The following is a 16,350-nucleotide window of genomic DNA, read 5'->3' on the forward strand; positions in this document are numbered from 1 at the left end:
CTGCTTTCTTGGAATTTCTAATCCAGGTGATTTGGGAAGGGGTTAATCTGCTCCCAGTGAGCTACAAGAGTTTAAGCAGCTCATGTAATAATCATCATCACTGAACCATTAGAGCCACAATCATTAGGGAATTATTATTTATTTGGTTTGGTAGCTGATGATAGTAACATGTTATTTACTACCCAGAATAGCAAACATCTTAATTAATAATATTCTATTCCACCCACATAGAGTACAGGCATTTTTTTAAGCAGGCCCCAAGCCCAGTGTGGAGCCCAACTCAGGGCTTGAACTCACCACCCTGAGCTGAGATCAAGAGTCCAACACTGAGGGGCACCTGGGTGGTTCAGTCATTAAGCGACTGCCTTCAGCTCAGGTCGTGATCCCAGGGTCCTGGGATCGAGCCCCACATCGGGCTCCTTGCTCAGCGGGAAGCCTGCTTCTCCCTCTCCCGCTCACCATGCTTGTGTTCCTGCTCTCGCTGTCTCTCTGTCAAATAAATAAATAAAATCTTAAAAAAAAAAAAAGAGTCCAGAGTCCAATGCTGAACCGACTGAGCTACCCAGGTGCCCCAATTATAGGCATTTTTCATCTATAATGTTCCCAGTAGGACTAAAATGATTGGAGAAACTTTTCTCAAATGATTGACACTTTAGGTGAGTTGTTTATCACTTGACATTACCAGGAGTTTAGGAAAAAAACTCTCAGTCTAACTTTTATAATTACATTAATTGAACATGACTCAACAGCAAGGATTACTCATACTGTCATAACCCCAAAGTAAAGTTTCTGGCAGTATCCAAAAGACGGAGGCAAATGTAGACAAATAGCTTGAGTTTTAAAAGATTCCATGAAGTCATCAGTATCTATTGTGGGTTTCGCAAGGTTTCTCAGATATAGTAGTGTGACTTACCATAAATTGAAATAATTAAGGTCTCTTTGACCTTGGCAGCATGTTAGGGGTGGTCTTTGCAAAAATACAAATTGTGTTTTCACAATGTTTCCTCTCCCATAACATAAAAGAAGCCTTCCTTTCAAAATGCAGCCATTTTTAGGGGCTTCTAAGGCAAATGAAGACAACCAAAGCCACCTAGGCCTTCATCTCCCAATGTGTCCTCCAAAAACAACAACAACAAAAGGACAAGAAGGAAAAAAACCTACACAAAAACCAATTAAAGAGAAAAGACTGGAAATAGCAACTGGGCCTAAGATGGATCCAAAAAACTGGGACAAAGCATAAATCCATCCTCAGTCTGAAAATCACTAAAAAAAAAAAAAAAAAAACCAAAAACAGGTATCTGAACATAGATGATAGGGAGAAGACTTTAAGTACGTGCAGTTTGAAGGAGCACTCTCCAAAACCCATAGCTTCTAAGAGAGATAAACGATAAAAGCAAGGGAAAAGCATCTATTGGCAATTGGTTTGTGAAATGGCAAAGAAGCAAAAGAGAAAAATTTAGGGTCATGCAAAACAAGAGACCCATAAAATCACAGTAAACACAACCTTCCTGCACCAACTGAAACAAATCTACTGAAGTATCTGGACTTTGCTATACTGACAGAAGAGTGTGTCATTAAACTAGAAATCTTGTAAACTGCACAACACCACAAAAATGAACAAGAAGATGGTAAGCTGGTCCATATAGAATTTTGCAAAAAACTTTAAAATTAAATGAATATATATCAACTGAGGTAGCCCATAAAAGCAATCATGAAGCAAAAAAATATCGGGGCACCTGGGTGGCTCAGTCGTTAAGCATCTGCCTTTGGCTCAGGTCATAATCTCGGGGTCCTGGGATGGAGCCCTGCATCAGGCTCCCTGCTCAGCGGGAAGCCTGCTTCTCCCTCTCCCTCTGCCCCTTCCACCGCTCATGCTCTCTCTCTCAAATAAATAAAATCTATAATATTTATTTAAGAGAGAGAGAGAGCATAAGCAGGGGGAGCAGCAGGCAGAGGGAGAAGCAGGCTCCGTGCTGAGACCCCAGCGGGATCATGACCTGAGCCGAAGGCAGATGCTTAACCACTGAACCACCCAGGCACCCCTTAAAAAATACATTAATGCAAGATAATATTCCAAGTGGAATTAAATAGACACAAATGAGTAGGTGGTGACATTTAAAAAAATACCTTGAATCAGAAATTCAAAAGGTAAAAACAGAAATGGACAAAATACAGGAAGAAATGAAAAGAGCTGACTGAACTCAGGAAAAAAAAATGGAAGAAAAGAACAAAGTTATTTTATAAATGAAGAATAAACTACAAGGTGCCCAAGTGAGAACAGACCTTAGTAAAATTTAATGAGGGGCACTGAAGAATATTAAGGGGCAAGAAAACAAACAACAGAATGAAAATGTGATAGGAAAGTAAAACAGGGCAGAGAACATAACAGAACTAGAATCCAAGCCAAGAAGGAATGACATTGTTGCAGTCCCAGTGAAACGATGATCAATAGAATAAATTCTAATCCAAAAAAATTTTCCAGAAATAGAAAAAAACCTATGTCTACCTATCCATTGAAAATGCACAGTCGGGGCACCTGGGTGGCTCAGTTGGTTGAGCATCTGCCTTTGGCTCAGGTCATGATCTCAGGGTCCTGTGATCAAGCCCCACATTGGGCTCCCTGCTCAGTGGGGAGTCTGCATGGCCCTCTCCCTTTGCCCCTCTCCCCCTACCTGTACACTCTCTCTCATGCTCTCTCTGAAATAATTAAGTGAAATATTAAAAAAAAAAAGAAAATACACAACTCCAAAATACAGTCTTTCATCTATTAGATTTCAAAGATAAAGATAAAAATCTTGAGGTGCCTGGGTGGCTCAGTCGTTAGGCATCTGCCTTCGGCTCAGGTCGCGGTCCCAGGGTCCTGGGATCGAGCCCCGCATCGGGCTCCCTGCTCGGCGGGAAGCCTGCTTCTCCCTCTCCCACTCCCCCTGCTTGTGTTCCCTCTCTCGCTGAGTCTCTCTCTGTCAAATAAATAAATTAAATCTTAAAAAAAAAAAAGATAAAATCTTAAAGGCCTCCAGGTAAAAAGATCGAGTAGCATATAAAGGTGAAAAAAATTGTACTGGTATCAGACATTCAAAAACAATATAATAAAAACAAAATTAAAAACCCCAATATATAAGCAAGGCAAAAATGGAACAGCATTTATAAATATTCATGGAAAGGAAACATGAACCAAGAATTTTATATCCAACAAAGCTGCCTTCAACTATCAAGGCTATTAACACACACACACACACACACACACACACACACACACACAGTTTTCAACATATAAAAACTTAGGGAATTCTGTACCCATGAGCCCGTTTTGAGGAATCTACTAGAACAAATGTTGGCAAATTATGCTCATGGACCACATCCAACCTCTCCCATTTTTTATTGGGATGGAGCTAAGAACGGTTTCTGCATTTTTAAATGGCTAAAAGAAAATCTAGAGAATAACAATATTTCACAGCCTGGGAAAATTGTAAGCAAGTCAAATTTCAGCGTTTACAGATAGAGTTTTATGGAAATACAGCTACACTCAGTTGTTTACTGTCTACAGTAGCTTTCAGGCTACAACAGCAGAGCTGAGTAGTGTGGCAGAGACCATATGACGTGCAAAGCCTAATATATTCATTATCTGGCCTGCTAGAAAAAAGTTTGCCAACTCCTGTACTGGAAGATAAGCTTCTTCCAACCAAGAGATACCTGTGCAACTTTGGCAAAATGACTGACGGTAGAGCATTTTGGTACATAGATAAGTAAGTGGATGGAAGGATGGATGGATGATATAGATATAAAGAACAAAAATTTGGGATGAAAAAAGCGAAAGACTCATGTATAAATGTCATGTTTTGACAAAGTAAAAGCAATGCAACCAATAAATAGGATAAGGGAAAGTGAAAGAGCAAACTAGAGTAAGGAACAGGTGGATGTTATGATACCAACAAAAAAATGATAAAGCAGACCCTAAACAAGAAAACAAGAGACTGTGTATTTAAAAAGGTATAAATACTGGAGTGCCTGGCTGGCTCAGTCAGAAAAGCATGTAACTCTTGATCTCAAGGTCTTGAGTTCAAGCCATGTTGGGTGTAGAGATTACTTAAAAAAAAAAAATCTTTTTTGAAAAAAAAAAAGTACAAATACCAAGGTAACCACTAGAACAAAAATGCAAACTCTCCTAAATACCTAAAATATGTGTTACATTAAAGAGCAAAGGATACACATCTTATAAAGGAACATTGCAAATAAAATACACATGATCATAAAAGATTGTGACAGAATGTAAAATAGACATGTATTTCAAAAAATTAAATGGAAATGGGCTTTCCTTGATTAGTAAAAGAAAACAATTTTCAATTTCACACACACAGCAAAAGCCAACTCTCTTGTATATAAGAGACACACCTCAAACAGTGATTCAAAAAGGCTAAAATATAAAGGACGGGACAAAGCTATACCAGACAAATGGAAACAGAATAATGGAAATAGAAAAATAGAAACAGAAAAAGAGGGGCGCCTGGGTGGCTCAGTCGTTAAGTATCTGCCTTCGGCTCAGGTCATGATCCCAGGATCCTGCTTGGCTGGAGGCCTGCTTCTCCCTCTCCCCCTGCTTGTGTTCCCACTCTCATTGTCTCTCTGTCAAATAAATAAATAAAATCTCTAAAAAAAAAAAAAAAAAGAAAGAAAAGAAACAGAAAGAGCAGATATCCTGGTATTACTGAAGTAAAATTCAAGTCTCAAAGCAAAAGAAAGACAATTTTTATATTAAAGGCCACTATGCAGAATGATACATTTAAGAATATTTATTAATGGGAGTGCCTGGGTGGCACAGATGGTTAAGCGTCCAACTCTTGATTTCAGCTCGGGTCATGGTCTCAGACTCCTGAGATCGAGCCTGGTGTCAGGCTCCACAATGAGCATGGAGCCTGCTTAAGATTCTCTCTCTCTTTCTTTCTCCCTCTCTCTCTGCCCCTCCCCCTCCCTCTCTCTCTAAAAAAAATTAGTAATTAAAAGGGAATATTTATTACCAAATAATAATACCAACATCCTTAATGAAGTAAAAACTATGCAAGTTGCAAGAGACAGAAAACACAGAATATTCTGCTCACTATGAGTCAGATCAAGTGGACAAAAAAATAAGTAGGAAAAAAGAACACCTAAACAGCATAAGCAACAAGGTAGAACTTATGAATATATGTAAAGCTCTAAACTCTGATCATACAGAACATGACTTTTCGATTGTGCATGGCATATTCACAAAAACTGATCACAGATTAAGTTGCAAGAAAACACCAATAAATTTCACAAAGGAGAAGTATTACAAACAACCCTCTCTGATCATGAAGCAGTTAAACTAGAAATTACTAACAAAAATGGAAAGTATTCCATTTTGACATGCAAAAAACCCTGATATTTGCAATCCTTCTACCATTAGCCAATATAAGAACAATAACAACAAAATCACAGGCACTTGCAATATGCCAGGCACTGGGATTCAGAAATAATCAGCTATGTTCCTTGCCCTCAAGAGCATTTAGTCTGGCTGAAGGAAAAGAAAGAGGGACACCTGGCTGGCTCAGTTTGTGGAACCCAGGGTTGTGGGTTTAAGCCCCATGTGTGGTGTAGAGATTAGTTAAATAAAAATTTTTAAACACATTTTTGTTAAAAAAACAAAAGGAAAATAAAGATAAACAATTACCATACAATACAGATATAATCTAGATATAATCTCTTTATGAATATCCCTCTTTTTAGGAAATAAACACTTTATATTTAGCAGAAAGGGGCCATGAAATGTACAACTGACTCTCAAGTGGTTCAGAAAGATTTAGAGTAGGGGCGCCTGGGTGGCTCAGTCGTTAAGCGTCTGCCTTCGGCTCAGGTCACGATCCCAGCGTCCTGGGATCGAGCCCCGCATCAGGCTCCCTGCGGCTCCTCCCTCTCCCACTCGCCCTGCTTGTGTTCCCTCTCTCACTGTGTCTCTCTGTCAAATAAATAAATAAAATCTTAAAAAAAAAAAAAAGATTTAGAGTGGATGATGAACATTGACAATGAAGTAAAATGTAAAATACAAAAGTGAAATCTGGGTAAAAGGTATAGTTTGAAATCATTTCCAAAGAAAAAGTTTAAAAATAGGGGCGCCTGGGTGGCTCAGTCGTTGAGCGTCTGCCTTCGGCTCAGGTCACGATCCCAGGGTCCTGGGATGGAGTCCCGCATCGGGCTCCCTGCTCTGCGGGAAGCCTGCTTCTCCCTCTCCCTCTCCCCCTGCTTGTGTTCCCTCTCTCGCTGTGTCTATCAAATAAATAAAATCTTAAAAAAAAATTTAAAAATAAAAAAAGCAGGGGTGCCTGGGTGGCTCAGTCGGTTAAGCATCTGTCTTCGCTGGGGTCATGATCTCAGGGTCCTGGGATCGATAGGGCTCTTTGCTCAGCGGGGAGCCTGCTTCTCCCTTTCCTCCCCACTTGGGCACTCCTCTCGCTATCTCTCTCTCTCAAATAAATAAAATCTTAAAAGAAAAAAGCAATCACCTCTATAGCAAGGCATTCCCTCCATTAAAATTAGTATCTGTGATATTAAAGAGAGAAAAATATCTCAAGATTTTCAGTTTTTACCTCCATATGGTTCAGTCAACTTGAATCTTCCCTGTTTTATTCTTCCTTACAATGTTGCATACGTTGTTAAAATACTTGTTTTTAGACCTTGCCCAAATATTTGCAAGTAATTCCTGTTACTTTCAAATTCTCTATTTTCGCTATTTTGAACTTTTGTTTAAGCTAATACTCCACAATACAAACTCAAATTTTAAAACTATATACTTTAGGAAACTCTTTGAAATTTAGAAATTACATGGTTCACCCTTCTAACAACAAAACCCGAGTCCTTGAAGAGCTTAATTTTTGAGGTGGAAGGACAAGGGAGTAGAGTATACGGAAAACAGAGTCATAGTAGTTTCTACGGAAATCAGGTACTGAGTTCTAGAGGGCTGTGGAGCTAGCTAGCTCTATTTTGACAAACACGTCAGAAAAAAGGTAAAAACAAAAGGAACGGCATTTGCTCGTAAAACAGCATAGCAGGCTTATGAAGAAAATAAAAGGTTTTTTTTTTTTTTTTTTACTTACCCAGAACAAACTTCTCCCCACACGTAGCCAGGACTGCTAGAGTTCCCCAGGACCAACGGTCCCATCCGGAAGATCAACAGTCTCCTCAAGAGGAACAGGAATCTCGTCAGGAGGACCAACGGTCCATCGACTTTTTCCTATATCCCAGCCCGCTTCGGAGCTTAGATCCGGTCACGTGGCTGAGTTTCCACCAATGAAATGTGGAGGGATAAGAACCACTTCCGGATGGAGCCCCACACCCTCCCCCATTCTTAGGCTATAGGAGGGCTTATTTTGTTTCAAAAGTAAGGAACATAGTCTACCCATTCTCTTGCGCTGCAGGGCTTAAAGAGAATGAGCTGGCCCCTCATGAGATGTCGTGTAACATTTTCTCTTCCCTCAGAGGCAAGTGCAAATTCTGAGGTCCAAGAGGCTTGCAGAGCCACGTGGTGGAGGAGACCTCTGACTGCGTGGAACTGTGAAATGTGCAATAAATCAATATTTCTTAATCCTCCTCACCTCCCCCACTAAATACACCTGAGCGTAGTTTTGAAGATTAAGTGACACCAGTGCCTGGTACATATTGTTACAGAAGTGGTTACTATTATTCTTTGTTTGGAAGAGATTTTCTCAGCTTCAAAGACATTTGCTAGCTGTATAATTCAAAGACAATTCTATGGCTAATTTCAAGCTACATTTCTATTATGAAAATGGAGAAAGGCCACTTAGCAAATGTTTCCTTATGTGTACCAAATACATGCACACATATGTGTATTTGGATACAATTATCCCCTAATATATACCAAAGAGTCATCTAGGTTCAGAGGACAGAAAATAGAACAAGATCTATAAGGTCCCTGCTTTCATGGTACTTATATTCTGGTATGGTGCAAGGTTGTAAACATAAAAACAAATAATTACAGAGAATAAAATAATACATGATCTGCCTAATATTGGACAAAGAACATCTCATTATTGAATTTTCTATAAAATCAGTTAGGGAATGGTGGGGATTGAGGTAAGCCCCACCCAAAGCTGAACTGAGGGGGAAAGTGTGGTCCCTTAAAGTAAAATTAAGGGGTCTGTAATATGCTGAATTGCAAAACGGTCCCCAAGTTCCTGCCCCTGATATACACACACTCTGTAATTTTCTCCCCTTGAGTGTGGGCAGGGCCTGTGAAAATGATGTGACATCACTCTTGTGATTATGTTATATGACAAAGATGAAAGGATTTTTCAGATGTAAGTAAGGTCCCTAATCTGTTGATAATGAGTCACTCAAAAGGGAGAATATACGTGGTGGGCCTGACCTAATCAGGTGAGCACTTTTAAAAAGGAGCTAGGCCTTCCTTAAAGTCAGAGTCTCCAAAGAGCAGAGATGTTCTCTTCTGCCCTCGAAGAAACCAACCAGCAGGTTATAAACTGCCTACAGAGGGGGGAAACCACTAGGAGCCAGGGTCCTCTGTCCTACTCCAGCAAGGAAGTAAATTCTGCTAACAATCTAAATGAGTTTGGAAGAGAATCCCAAGCTTCAGATTAGCATACCGCCTAGTGGACACACATAACTGCAGCCTTATGAGCCCCTGAGCAAAAGATGTAGTTCAGACTGCTGACCCATGGAAACTGTGAGGTGATAAACATGTACTGCTTTAAGCTGCTAAATGTGAAGTAATTTCTTATGCAAAAAATAGAAAATGTAATCTGAAATATCAAACACATCCTCCAAGCCCCTCGCCTGTTGTAGGTGTTCTGGGTGGCTGCCAAAAGGAGCTGATATATAAGCTGAGACATAAGATGAGAAGCAGTTACCGAGGCAAAGAGGAGTATAAGTGTGCCAGGAAGAGAGAAGTCTCATCCTCACCTGAAATATCAGAAAATGCTTTTTAAAAAAGCTGAGACTTACCACATTGGCGACAAAGGAAAAGAAAACCCCTCCCCCCACCATTACAGGTTCTTTAGCAGAACATCTGACTGAGAGTCTCCTGGAGCACATTTCCTTGACACCACCAGCTTTTAGGCTTTTTGCAGAGGGCCATGAAATAATTCATCACCAACAGAAATTTAAAAACAGTCCATTCAGTGAGGAGAGAAAAAAAAATTTTTCACCTGGCTTGGAGACCAAACAACTAGATGATTGAATTCCTTTCCTAAGGAAGAAACCAGCTGACGCTTTGAGAGAAGCAGTATTTGCTATTCACTTCTACCCCTAAAGAAGAAAAAAGTTTCGTTTTTACAGTTGATACATTATCCTCTGAGTGGGGAGACATTTCATCACCTCACTTCATGTTGTGATTTAATTTCATTTCTCCTAAATTAATTAAATGATATCTACCTCCTCCCTCAGTGTGTAGTGAGGGGAGATTTTAGCTTGACCTCTTGATACCTAAGGTCAAAGGACCAGAATCTGGAAGTGGACTCTGTAGCTTTTTTTTAAATATTTATTTATTTATTTTAGAGAGAGAGAGAGAGAGTGGGGGTGGGGAGGCAGAGGGAGAGAGAGAGAATCTTAAGCAGACTCCATGCTGAGCATGGAGCCGCAGGTGGGACTTGATCTCATGACCCTGAGGTCATGACCTGAGCTGACACCAAGAGTTGGATGCTTAACCGACTGAGCCACCCAGGTGCCCCATTCTTTTTGTTTTTGTTTTTGTTTTTTTACGAGAGAGAGAGGGTGGGGGGATCAGATGGAAAGGGAGAGAGAGAATCATAAGGAGGCTCCATGCCCAGTGTGGAGTCTGACTTGGGGCTTGATCCCACAACACTGAGACCACGACCTGAGCTGAAATCAAGAGTCAGATGCCTAAATGACTGAGCCACCCAGGTGCCCCTGTAGCTTATTTTTTTATATATTTATTATTATTGAGGTATAGTTCACATACCATTAAATTTACCATTTTAATGTGTCCAAGTCAGTGGTGTTCAGTATATTTACTATGTCATATAACCATCACTACTGTCTAATTCTAGAACTTCTTACAACCCCACTGCCCCAAGAAAACCTGTACCAATTAGCAGTCAATCCTAATTCTTTTTTTAAAGATTTTTTTTTTTTAAAGATTTTATTTATTTATTCATGAGAGACAGAGAGACAGAGGCAGAGGGAGAAGCAGGCTCCCCGCGGAGCAGGGAGCCCGATGCGGGACTCGATCCCAGGACCCTGGGATCATGACCTGAGCCGAAGGCAGACGCTTAACCAACTGAGCCACCCAGGCGTCCCTTTTTTAAAGATTTTATTTAATTATTTGAGAGAGAGAGACAGAGAGAGAGTGAGAGAGAGAGAGCACGAGTGGGGTGAGGGGCAGAGGGAGAAGCAGACTCCCTGCTGAGCAAGAAGCCCGGTGTGGGGCTGGATCCCAGGACCCTGAGATCATGACCTGAGCCAAAGGCAGACGCTAATGACTGAGCCACCCAGACGCCCCTTAATCCCAATTCTTAATCCCCCCTCCCTACTTTCTCTATTACCTGGCAACCATTATTAAGCTTTCTGTCTGTATGGATTTTCTTTTCTGGATATTTCATATAAATGGAATTAATATTATGCTTTTGTTTCTGACTTACTTCACTTAGCATAATGTTTTCAAGGTTCATCTATGCTGCAGCATGTATCAGTAGTTCACTCCTTATTATGGCTGAATAATATTCCATTCTGTAGATTCACCATTTTTGTTTATCCTTTCATCCATTGATGGACATCTGTGGTGTTTTCATTTTTGTTTGCTATCATGGGTAATGCTGCTATGAACATTTGTGAACATGTTTTTGCATGAAAATATATTTTCAGTTATCTTGGGTATATATCTGGGAGTTTCTTTGCTGGGTCATATTGTAATTGTATGTTTAACATTTTGATGAGCTGCCAAACTATTTTCCACATGGGCTGCACCATTTTACATTCTCACCAGCAATGTATGAGGGTTCCAATTTCTCCTCATCTTGGCCAATACTTGTTATTTTCCAGTTTCTTTTTTTATTAACTGTCCTAGTAAGGTGTTTTCTTTGGCTTATCGGCCATTTCCATATCTTCTTCGGACCAATGTCCACTCAAATCCTTTGCCCAAGTCCTAATTGGGTTGTTTACCTTTTTGTTGATGAGTTATAGGAGTTTTTTTTATATATTCTGGCTATTAACCCCCTATCACATATATGATTTGCAAATATTTCTCCCATTTGTGGGTTGTCTTTTCACTCTCTTGCTAGTGTTCTTCAATGCACAAAAGTTTTTATTTATTTTTATTTTTTAAGATTTTATTTATTTATTTAAGGGAGAGAGAGAGCACAAGCAGAGGGAGAAGCAGGCTCCCCACTGAGCAAGGAGCCCAATGCGGGACTCGATCCCAGGACCCTGGGGTCATGACCTGAGCCGAAGGCAGATGCTTAACCAACTGAGCCACCCAGGCATCCCTTCAATGCACAAAAGTTTTTCATTTTATCAAGTCTAATGTATCTAATTTTTCTTTTGTTGTCTGTGATTTTGGTGTCAAATTCAGGAAACCATTGCCAAATCCAAAGTCGTTCAGATTTACCCCTATGTTTACGTCTAAGAGTTTTATAATTTTAGCTCTTACATTTACGTTTTTGATCCTTTTTTTTTTAAGATTTTATTTATTTATTCATGAGAGACAGAGAGAGAGAAGCAGAGGGAGAAGCAGACTCCCAAGGAGCAGGGAGCCCGATGTGGGACTCGATCCCAGGACCCTGGGATCATGACCTGAGCCGAAGGCAGATGCTTAACCATCTGAGCCACCCAGGTGCCCTGATCCTTTTTTTTTAATCAAGTAGGCTCAGCGCCCGGCTAGCTCAGTCGGTAGAGCATGAGACTCTTAATCAAGTAGGCTCTACGACCAACTCAGAGGCAATTCCTGAGATCAAGAATTGCATCTCTACCCACTGAGCCAGCCAGGTGCCCCAGTTTTTGGTCTATTTTTAATTAATTTTTGATTATAGTGTGAGGTAGGGGACCAAACCCATTCTCTTGCATAGGGATATCTAATTGTTCCTGTGTCATTTCTTTTTTTAAATGTGATTTTTATTTTATTTTATTATGTGATGTTAATCACCATACATTACATCATTAGTTTTTGATGTAGTGTTCCATGATTCATTGTTTGCATATAACACCCAGTGCTCCATTCAGTATGTGCCCTCTTTAATGCCCATCACTAGGCTAACCCATCCCCCCACCCCCCCTTTCCTCTAGAACTCTCAGTTTGTTTCTTGAAAAGACTATTTCCTTCCCCATTGGATGATCTTCTTGATTACTATAGTTTTGTAGCAAGTTTTGAAATTGGGAAGTTTGAGTCTTCCAACTTTGCTCTTTTTTGGTGATCCTGGGTCCCTTGCATTTCCATGTGAATTTTAGGATCAGTTTGACTATAGCTTCTCTCTCTCTCTCTCTCTCCCTTTTTTTAATTTTTTTTGGCTAGGTACAGTATACTTTATTGGTGGTACATGACAAGGTAGGGCACCCCAAGCTCCTCCCCTTCTTTAGGGGGTCTGGGATAGAAACTGTGTAGAGGTTGGGAGATTCTCAGTGAATTGGGGGATGATGAGTTGGGGCAAGGACTCCCCAGCAGCTGAGGGCCTCTCTCTTCCTTTTGCTCTCACTGGGGCTAGTGGTCCAGGGGACTCTTATTCCTTGGAGGCCACGTGGACCACAAGGTCCACCACCTGGTTACTGTAGCCAAATTCATTGTCATACCAGAAAATGAGCTTGACAAAGTGGTAATTGAGGGCAATGCCAGCCCCAGCATCGAAGGTGAAAGAGTGACTGTCACTTTTAAAGTCACGGGACACAACCTGTTCCTCAGTCCAGGATGTGCTTGGGGGGGGCCCTCTGATGCCTGCTTCACCACCTTCTCAATATCATCGATATCATCGCATTTGGCAGGTTTCTCCCAGTGGCAGGTCAGATCCATGACTGACATGTTGGGGATGGGGACAGAGAAGGCCATGCCAGTGAGCTTCCCTTCAGCTCAGGGATGACCTTGCTTATAATCTTGGCTGCACCAGTAGGTCCCTGGATGATGTTCTGGGCAGCCCATCAGCCATCATGCCACAGCTTCCCAGAAGGGCCATCCATGGTATTCTGGGTGGCAGTGATGTCATGGACTGTGGTCATGAGTCCCTCCATGATGCCGAAGTTGTCATGGATGACCTTGGCAAGAGCAGCCAAACAGTTGGTAGTGCAGGAGGCATTGCTGACAATCTCGAGGGAATTGGCATATTTCTCATGGTTCACACCCATCACAAACATGGGGGCATCAGCAGAAGGGGCAGAGATAATGACCCCCTTGACCTCACCCTTCAAGTGAGCCCCAGACTTCTCCATGGTGGTGAAGACCGTAGTGGACTCCAGAACATACTTAGCACCAGCCTCACCCCATTTGATGTTGGCGGGATCTCGCTTCTGGAAGATGGAGATGCGCTTTCCATTTCCTGTGCTCAGCCTTGACTGTGCCATTGAATTTGCTAAGGGTGGAATCATACTGGAACATGTAGACCATGTAGTTGAGGTCAATAAAGGGGTCATTGATGGCGACAATATCCACTTTGCCAGAGTTAAAAGCAGCCCTGGTGACCAGGTGCCCAGTACTGACAGATTCATGTACTCTGACCTTCACCATCCTGTCTCAGGGACGTGGTTGGGACTGCACCAGAAGATGTGGCTATCTGTCAAACGGGGAAGAGCAGAGAGCCTTGACTGCAGCTTCTTGAAGTAAACTGAACTTATAGCCACAACCCCCAGTTCCTTGTCGGCAGTGCTTTTCATTTTTGAGAAGGTAGAAGTGAGGGCTGGAGCAGACAACAGGGCTACCGGTTCCAGGCCCTCAGGACTTCAGTGGGTCTGGGCAGCAGAGTTCACAAAGGGAGCTACAAGGCTCTGATGCGGCACTTCTCAAGCTATCAGGACTCATGCAGTGATCTGGTTGCAAAACAGGTTCTGATTTAGTAGTCTGGGGGCCTGACACTTTATTTCTTTTTTTTTTTTAAGATTTTATTTATTTGAGAGAGAGAGAGAGAGGAAGAGAGAAGGGGGAGGAGCAGAGGGAGAGGGAGAGAGAGAATCTCCAGCAGCCTCCACGCTGAGCACAAAGCCTGACATGGGTTCCCATCCTAGGACCCTGAGATCATGACCTGAGTGGAAACCAAGCATCAGATGCCCAACTGACTGAGCTGCCCGGGTGCCCCTGAAAGTTTATTTCTAACTAGCTCCTAGGTGACACCAATGCTGCCGGTCCCTGAACCGCACTTTGAAAAACAAGGCGCAGTTGCCCTTAGCTTCTGTCCAGTAGTCCAAAGTAGGAAGCTGAGACATCACTTGGATCTATCATTCAGACTGTTCCTTATACAAAAAAAAGGGGGGGGGGGGGGAGGAAGGACAAGAAAGCTAGGCCTCTTTGGGGGACAAAAGGGACTTAGCCAAGTCTACAGGACCAGGTAGAGGAAAACACTAGAAATTCTGGTTTCAGACTCGATTAAGTTTTCATTTCCCCAACGTGTGGCTGCCTCTGCTGTCAATCACCTTCCATTCTGCCCCAGAGCACCTGTCCTTCCCGCGTCTTGAGCCAATTTCTCCCTCTTTTGCAGTTTGCTTTTGGTGTATTTCCTTAAGATAAACATTAGAATTAAAAAGGAGCATTTGAATGTGTTGGGTGTTCACACAAGTTACTATCTGCATTTCCCTGCGACTATCTCTGGGCTCAGAATGAGGGGAGAGACCATACGTATGTATGCAAAGTAGTTAAATTACATCTTTTCCAAAACATACAAAATTATACATGCTATGTGAAGGCAGAACTCTAAATTTGTCCCCAAGATTCCCCACACCCTGGTGGTGTATTTACACTTCCAGTATAACCCAGAGATTGTGATGATAGATTTCATTCCTGTGAGTCAGTTTTGTTCTGTGAACAGTTAATTTTAACAAGGGTAAAATCTCTGAGTGGTCCTGATCTAATCACAGGAACCCTTTAAATCTAAAGTTAGAGACACAGAAGTCAGAGATTTGAAACAAGACAGATTTGATACACTATTGCTTGCTTAAAGATGGAGGAGTCCACTTAGCAAGGAAAATGAGATCTCAGTCCAACAAGGACAAGGAACGAACTTCTGCCAACAAGAACACAGCTGGACTTCTGACCTGCAGAGCTGTGAGCTAATAAACAGATATTGTTTTAAGCCTCTGGGTTTGTGATAATTTGATATATAGTGATAGAAATACTATGCTTTCTTGGTGACTGAACTGTGTTTCTATTTTGCCTCCACTGTCAGGAAACTCAGAGTCAAATTTGAGGCAGAAATGTTAAAAGTGTTAGCGGTTGTTACAGTCTCTACATCTATTTCCAATGTTTTTCTCTTAGTCATGGCTTCCTGCATTTTTGTGTATCTTGCCTGATTTTCCTATTCTTGATTATGTTTTACATTCACTTTTATGTAATCTTTTTTTAGTCTCATTATAAAAGCAATATGTGCTCATTGTGGAAAACGTGGAAAATACAGTTAGGCCCAGGAAGAAAAAAAATGAAGCATTAGAATTCTATCACTTCATCTGGAGAAAACAACTGTTAATGTTTTGATGTATTCTTTCCAGTCTTTTTCCCCATGCCCATATGTGTGTTTTTACATAATGAGATCGTGCTGTATTATTGTTCATATTCTTATTGTAAGCTACCTCTAAACATTTGAGGAATAAACAAGATAGAAATGAACATGTATTCAGTGGTTTGAAGGTATTTTTTAAAAGATTTTATTTTTAAGTAACGTCCACCCCCAATGTGGGACTCAAACTTACAACCCTGAGATCAAGAGTTACGTGCTCTATCGCCTGAGCCAGCCAGGTGCCCCTGAAGGTCTTTTTTTTTTTTTTTTAACATTTGTTTGGTTAGGTAAGCAGATCTCACCTTTTTGTTTCTTTCTTTCTGTTCCTCCTGTGACACTTGGTGTTCACCTATGTCAACAGTCCCCAAGAACACGCCCGGGTGCAATGATTTAGTAGGATGACTCACGGGACTTCGCATATATTCTTACTCACAGCTATGACTTACTACAGTGAAAAGATACCAAGCAAGGGTTCTCTCCCAGTGAAGTCACAGAGGATGCATGTAATTCCTCCAGCTGAAATTGTGACAACACACAACATGTAAAGTACTGTCTACCAAGGAAGCTCATCAGAGACTCAGTATTCACAGTTTGTAACAGGCTAGTACTGTAGTCACCCTTTGCCTCGCATGTACAAGAATTCCAGACCCCCAGAAGGAAAGCAGAT

General features: G+C 41.4%; 1 pseudogene; it reads right to left on the minus strand.

The window, feature by feature from the left end:
- Positions 1-12,713: 12,713 nt before the first annotated feature.
- LOC118008178 lies at positions 12,714-13,708 on the minus strand (annotated as a pseudogene).
- Between the last annotated feature and the right edge of the window lie 2,642 nt (positions 13,709-16,350).

This window comes from Mirounga leonina, unplaced genomic scaffold (genome assembly GCF_011800145.1).
Source record: "Mirounga leonina isolate KUSES-001 unplaced genomic scaffold, KU_Mleo_1.0 Mir_101608, whole genome shotgun sequence".
NCBI classification, from domain to species: Eukaryota; Metazoa; Chordata; class Mammalia; order Carnivora; family Phocidae; genus Mirounga; species Mirounga leonina.